Consider the following 7511-nt stretch of genomic DNA (forward strand, 5'->3'; position numbering starts at 1 on the left):
CTGGTTGGTTCCCCTGCAGTACTTCCAGACCTTGCTGCCTGGTCGGCATCCCCTCTCTCAGGACGGTGAGCTGGTTGGTTCCCGCTGCAGTACCTCCAGACCTTGCTGCCTGGTCGGCATCCCCTCTCTCAGGACGGTGAGCTGGTTGGTTCCCCTGCAGTACTTCCAGACCTTGCTGCCTGGTCGGCATCCCCTCTCTCAGGACGGTGAGCTGGTTGGTTCCCCTGCAGTACTTCCAGACCTTGCTGCCTGGTCGGCATCCCCTCTCTCAGGACGGTGAGCTGGTTGGTTTCCCTGCAGGTTATACAGTTGAAGCCTGAAGTTTCCATACACCTTAGCCAAATACATTTAAACTCAGTTTTTCACAATTCCTGACATTTAATCCTAGTAAAAATTCCCTCTTAGGTCAGTTAGGATCACCACTTTATTTTAAGAATGTGAAATGTCAGAATAATAGTAGAGAGAATGATTTATTTCAGATTTAATTTCTTTCATCACATTCCCAGTGGGTCAGAGGTTTACATACACTCAATTAGTATTTGGTAGCATTGCCTGTAAATTGTTTAACTTGGGTCAAACGTTTCAGGTAGCCTTCCACAAGCTTCCCACAATAAGTTGGGTGAATTTTGGCCCATTCCTCCTGACAAAGCTGGTGTAACTGAGTCAGGTTTGTAGGCCTCCTTGCTCACACACATTTTTTTGTTCTGCCCACACATTTTCTATAGGATTAAGGTCAGGGCTTTGTGATGGCCACTCCAATACCTTGACTTTGTTGTCCTTAAGCCATTTTGCCACAACTTTGGAAGTATGCTTGGGGTCATTGTCCATTTGGAAGACCCATTTGCGACCAAGCTTTAACTTCCTGACTGATGTCTTGAGATGTTGCTTCAATATATCCACATAATTTGCCTTCCTCATGATGCCATCTATTTTGTGAAGTGCACCAGTCCCTCATGCAGCAAAGCACCCCCACAGCATGATGCTGCCACCCCGTGCTTCACGGTTGGGATGGTGTTCTTCGGCTTGCAAGCTGTCCCCTTTTTCCTCCAAACATAACGATGGTCATTATGGCCAAAAGTACGATCTTTGTCCCCATGTGCAGTTGCAAACCGTAGTGTGGCTTTTTTATGGTGGTTTTGGATCAGTGGCTTCTTCCTTGCTGAGCGGCCTTTCAGGTTATGTCGATATAGGACTCGTTTTACTGTGGATATAGATACTTTTGTACCTGTTTCCTCCAGCATCTTCACAAGGTCCTTTGCTGTTGTTCTGGGATTGATTTGCACTTTTCGCACCAAAGTACGTTCATCTCTAGGAGACAGAACGCATCTCCTTCCTGAGCAGTATGATGGCTGCGTGGTCCCATGGTGTTTATACTTGCATACTATTGTTTGTACAGATGAACGTGGTACCTTCAGGCGTTTGGAAATTGCTCCCAAGGATGAACCAGACTTGTGGAGGTCTACAATTTTTTTTCTGAGGTCTTGGCTGATTTCTTTTGAATTTCCCATGATGTCAAGCAAAGAGGCACTGAGTTTGAAGGTAGGTCTTTAAATACATCCACAGGTGTACACCTCCAATTCACTCAAATGATGTCAATTAGCCTATCAGAAGCTTCTAAAGCCATGATATCATTTTCTGGAATTTTCCAAGCTGTTTAAAGGCACAGTCAACTTAGTGTATGTAAACTTCTGACCCACTGGAATTGTGATACAGTGAATTATAAGTGAAATAATCTGTCTGTAAACAATTGTTGGAAAAATTGCTTGTCATGCACAAAGTAGATGTCCTAACCGACTTGCCAAAACTATAGTTTGTTAACAAGACATTTGTGGAGTGGTTGAAAAACAAGTTTTAATGACTCCAACCTAAATGTATGTAAACTTCCGACTTCAACTGTATATATATATATTTTCAATATTTAATGTTTTTGTTTCAGGATTACCCAATAATCGAATTGCTCATATACTGTGTATTCTGAACTGAAGACAAACAAAATTACATGAAACATCATCCTGGAAGTTGAGGTGGCGGAGGTAGGATAGGAATTCTCAGGGCCCCCGGAATCATCATCCAGAGGCGGTTGTGGGTGAGGTCCAGCTTCCCGAGGTTCTCAAACTGCTCCAGGCCCATAACGTCCAGCTGTTTCAGGAGGTTGTGGTCCAGGCGGAGTTCGAGGAAAGAGGACAGACTGTGGGAGTCAGGCGGGAGCCACCGCAGCCTGTTGTAGCTCAGGTCCATTCTCTCCAGGGAAGATAGGGATGATAGGGCCTGGGAAGGAAATATTTTCTAATCTAAATTATACTCTGTACTAATGCTTTGTCAAGGTCGTTTGTCGATCGTTCGTTCGTCAACAGCACACATTTAAAATTGAGGTAATTACACTGAGCAAAAATATAAATGCAACATGCAACAATTTCAAAGAGTTTACTGAGTTACAGTTCATATAAGGAAATCAGTCAATTGAAATAAATTCATTAGACCCTAATATATGGATTTCAAATGACTGGGAATACAGATATGCATCTGTTGGTCACAGATACCTTTTTTTTATTTTTAAGTAGGGGCATGGATCAGAAAACCAGTCAGCATCTAGTGTGACCACCATTTGCCTCATGCGGCACGACACATCTCCTTCGCATAGAGTTGATCAGGCTGTTGATTGTGGCCTGTGGAATGTTGTCCCACCCCTCTTCAATGGCTGTGCAAAGTTGCTGGATATTGACGGGAACTTGAACATGCTGTCGTACATGTCGATCCAGAGCATCCCAAACATGCTCAATGGGTGACATGTCTGGTGAGTATGCAGGCCATGGAAGAACTGGGACATTTTCAGCTTCCAGGAATGGCTGCATCATGTTATGGGTATGCTTGTAATCGACAAGGACTAGTGAGTTTTTTTTGGGATAAAAATAAATGGAATAGAGCTAAGCAAAACAAAATCCTATAGGAAAACCTTTTTCAGCCTGCTTTCCATCAGACACTGGGAGACAAATTCAACTTTCAGCAGGACAATAACCTATAACACAAGGCCAAATATACACTGGAGTTGCTTACCAAGACAACATTGAATGTTCCTGAGTGGTCTAGTTACAGTTTTGACTTAAATCTGCTTGAAAATCTATGGCAAGACTTGAAAATGGCTGTCTAGCAGTGATCAACAACTAACTTGCCCGAGCTTGAAGAATTAAAAAAATAATAACGTGCAAATATTGTACAATCCAGGTGTGCAAAGCTCTTAGAGACTTACCCAGAAAGAATCGCTGCCAAAGGTGATTCTAACATGTATTGACCCAGGGGTGTGAATACCTATATTTCTTCATTTTCAATACATTTGCAAAAATGTCTTAAAACATGTTTTCACTTTGTCAATATTGGGTATTGTGTGTAGATGTGTGAGATAAAAAACGATTAATACATGTTTTATTCAGGCTGTAACAAAATGTGGAATAAGTCAAGGGGTATGAATACTTTGAGGGCACTGTACATATCGCCACCACCTGATTAACACCAGAAAAATGTCTGCAGATCATTCTGAGATTATGAGGATGCGTAGCGACCAGAGCCAAATGAAGGACTGGCTCAGTAGCTCAGTCAGCTTGTTATTACTCAGGTCCAGGAGCTAGGTGCTATGGACCACACCGTGAGGGATGTGGGTGAGGGCACGAGACTTACAGTCCACCAGGTCTGGGCGGCCAGTAACCGAAATGTTGCATGTTTGAATCCCCGTGCCAACTAGGTGAAACATCTGTCGATGTGCCCTTGAGCAAGGCACTTAACCCTAATTGTGCTTGTAAGTCGCTCTGGATAAGAGAGTCTGCTAAACGACTGAAATACAAAAATGTCTGAGGCTTAAAGGGCACAGACATCTGGAAACCCAGGCCCCAGACATCATGATGACAACAGGCAGGATAACAAGCAACACACCCAGACTTAGCATTATTGAGACGCTGTGCCGTACATGTAGGTCTCATTTCTGAATCTGGAGGATGTATTAAATCAAAGTTTATTGATAGTGTACGCAGGTGAAGGGAAATGCTTGTTTCTAGCTCAAACAGTGCAGTAATACCTAACAATAAAAATAAACTATACACACAATCCATAAAGAAATATCAGAACGAGCAGGGTCCGAGACAGGAATATAAACACAGGTGTGTATGGACAGTATATGAATAGAAAAGGTGTGTACAGCAGTAGTTACATAGGATGAGGCATGACTAGAATACAGTATATACACTGTACAAAACATTAAGAACACCTTCTACAGCAGCCTCTGAATGTCACACATACACAGTCTATGTCTCAATTGTCTCGAGGCTTAAAAATCCTTCTTTAACCTGTCTCCTCCCCTTCATCTACACTGATTGAAGTGAATTTAACAAGTGACATCAATAAGGGATCATAGCATTCACCTGGTCAGTCTATGTCATGTAAAGCGCATAATGTTTTGTACACTCAGTTTACATATAAAGTGGGTAAAACAGTATGTTAACATTATTAAAGTGACCAATGTTCAATGACTATGTACATAGAGCAGCAGTCTCTAAGGTGCAGGGTGGAGTACCGGGTGGTAGCCAGCTAGAACAGTGGCTAAGGCTAGTGGTGACTTTAACAGTCTGATGGCCTGGAGATAGAAGCGGTTTCTTAGGCTCTCGGTCCCAGCTTTCTAGATAAATAATAATAATATGCCATTTAGCAGACACTTTTATCCAAAGCGACTTACAGTCATGCGTGCATACATTTTTTTGATGTATGGGTGGTCCCGGGGATCGAACCCACTACCTTTGTGTTATAAGCGCCGTGCTCTACCAGCTGAGTTACAGAGGGGTGAACATGCCGTGGCTGAGGTCCTTCATGATTTTCTTGGCCTTCCTGTGACACTGAGTACTGTAGATGTGATGCTTTGAGCTGACCGCACCACTCTCTGGAGAGCCCTGCCGTTGCGGATGGTGCAATTATAGTACCAGGTTGTGATAGAGCCCGACAGGATGCTCAATGGTGCATCTGTAGAAGTTTGTGAGGGTCTTAGGGGCCAAGACAAATTATTTCAGCCTCCAGAGGTTGAAGAGGCGCTGTTGCGCCTTCTTCACCACGCTGTCTGTGTGAAGGGACCATTTCAGATTGTCAGTGATGTGCACGCTGAGGAACTTGAAGATTTTGACCCACTCCCCTGCGTCAATGTGGATGGGCGCATTCTCCCTCTGCGGTCTCCTGTAGTCCACGATCAGCTCCTTAGTTTTGTTGACATTGAGGGAGAGGTTATTTTCCTGGCACCACTCCGCCAGCGCTCTCACCTCCTCCCTGTCAGCTGTCTCATCATCATTGGTAATCAGGCCTACCACTGATGTACTAGACTGTCACTGTTTGCATGTGGTTATCTTCATCCAATTCCCAAACTGGATCCCCCAAGATGTTGGTCTATGATGCGTTTGATTCTGTTTTTTTAAAAGAATACACACTGTAGCTGTTATGGGGACAGATATGGTAATGTGATGCAGTTCATAGTTGATGCTGTTGGTGAATGTTGAACGTTCTCAATTAAATAGATCATCAAGTATCTAATATCAGAGATGGTCCATTTTGGGTGGATACCCATAATACGGATTTGTGTTTGCCACAATTTAAAACCATGACTTCTAGAACATTCTTTATGTTTGATGAGATTAGGTCATTTAGCAACACAAAGGCTTATATCAGTGGAGGCTGGTGAGAGGGGCTATAGGAGAACAGGCTCAGTGTAATGGCTGGAATGGAATCAATGGAACGGAGTCAGACATGGGTTCCATGTTTGATACCGTTCCATTGATTCCATTCCAGCCATTAAAATGAGCCTGTCCTCATATAGCCACTCCCACCAGCCTCCACTGATTTATATAGCTTCATTATCTACTACTCAGTAAATCTAAATATACAATATAAAAGAGGTCTTCTGAGCTCAATGGGACTTCCTGGATAAATAAAGGTTCAATTAAACAAAATACACACTTACCCTAGTCCAGTGTTACCAAACCTTATTCTACTTGTCAACTAACCATCAAGCCCTCACTGAGTAGAATCAGGTGAGTTTCTCTTGGGCTACAACAAAAATGTGTGCCGTTGGTGGTACTGGAGGACTGGAGTTGGGAAACACTGCCCTAATCCAGTCATGTCTCCAGTAGTCTGTGAATTAGTCTTCTCCATGATCAGACTTCAGATTAGACCAGCAGGTACCCAGTGGAATGTAATGACACTACCTGCAGATTCTCACTTCCTACTTTGACAGGAACCATCACAGACACTGAAATTACCTGTAAATTACAGTCCATTGGAATGACAACTTAGCCTCCCTTCACCCATCTTGTTCAGTATCCTCTGTTCGAAGTTCTTTGAAGCAGCAAGCACAGCAGGGGCCAGCATTGGATAAATAAAAATAATTTCTCCATTTGAATAATTAATTGAATGTCCAGGTAATGAAGGGATGGATTCTGTGAGGTTAGTTCTCTTTAAACAAATCTATTTCTAATGAGAAAACAACCAGATAAATTCTAATTGCAGTGTAGTCAAACTCCAGCAATTGGGACTGATTAAACAACACATGATACGTCATTTTACTTATATGCCACCAATACCAGTAAAATGTTTTAGTTAACTGGACAGCAGGTAAATGATCAGGTGTATAACAGGGTGGCTTGCCAGGTATGACCATGCACATTGAATACGGTCCTGATTAAAACAGCAGCCTACTGGAGCCTTGTGAAACCAGACCGATCTCGTAATAGCTCACATTTGGTGCAGTGGTCAGTCTGGTTGAACGATGCTAGGCCTACTGCACTATTGACTGACCATTATTTTGCAGAGACAATGTTCCATATACCACAAGTCATTGTACAATGAAAATACCTAACAGGAAATCAATCATTTGCCTTCTGAATCTTTCAAAGTTTAGTGTTCTTTGCCTCGCAAAAAGCTATTGAAATTACTGTATTACAGTCACAATTTTAGTTACTTTTATTTTAGAAAATGTCTTTTTAAAGTGTGGCATTTCAAGTCACGTTTTGTTTAAAATACAGAAACTTGTAGAACATGGATACAGCAAAAAGGAACACTGACAGAAAATAAAGCTAACAAGCCTTTCTGACTGCTCTATTTTTCTATTTTTTAAGAAATGAAATTGATGGAAAATAAAAGAGAAGAAGAAAAGCCATTGGGGAGATGAGGGGACGATGATGGATGATGGGGGGATGAAGGATGAGGGGGGCGATGATGATGAGGGGAGGATGATGGATGGGATGAGGGGACGATAATGGATGAAGGGGGGATGATGGATGATGGGGATGAGGGGAGGATGATGGATGGGATGAGGGGACGATAATGGATGAAGGGGGGATGATGGATGATGGGGATGAGGGGAGGATGATGGATGGGATGAGGGGACGATGATGGATGGGATGAGGGGACAATGATGGATGATGATGGGATGAGTGAGACGATGATTAAGTTAGTTAAAGGAAACTATGGTTGCTTCATGGTTGATG

Source organism: Coregonus clupeaformis, chromosome 1 (genome assembly GCF_020615455.1).
Source record: "Coregonus clupeaformis isolate EN_2021a chromosome 1, ASM2061545v1, whole genome shotgun sequence".
NCBI classification, from domain to species: Eukaryota; Metazoa; Chordata; class Actinopteri; order Salmoniformes; family Salmonidae; genus Coregonus; species Coregonus clupeaformis.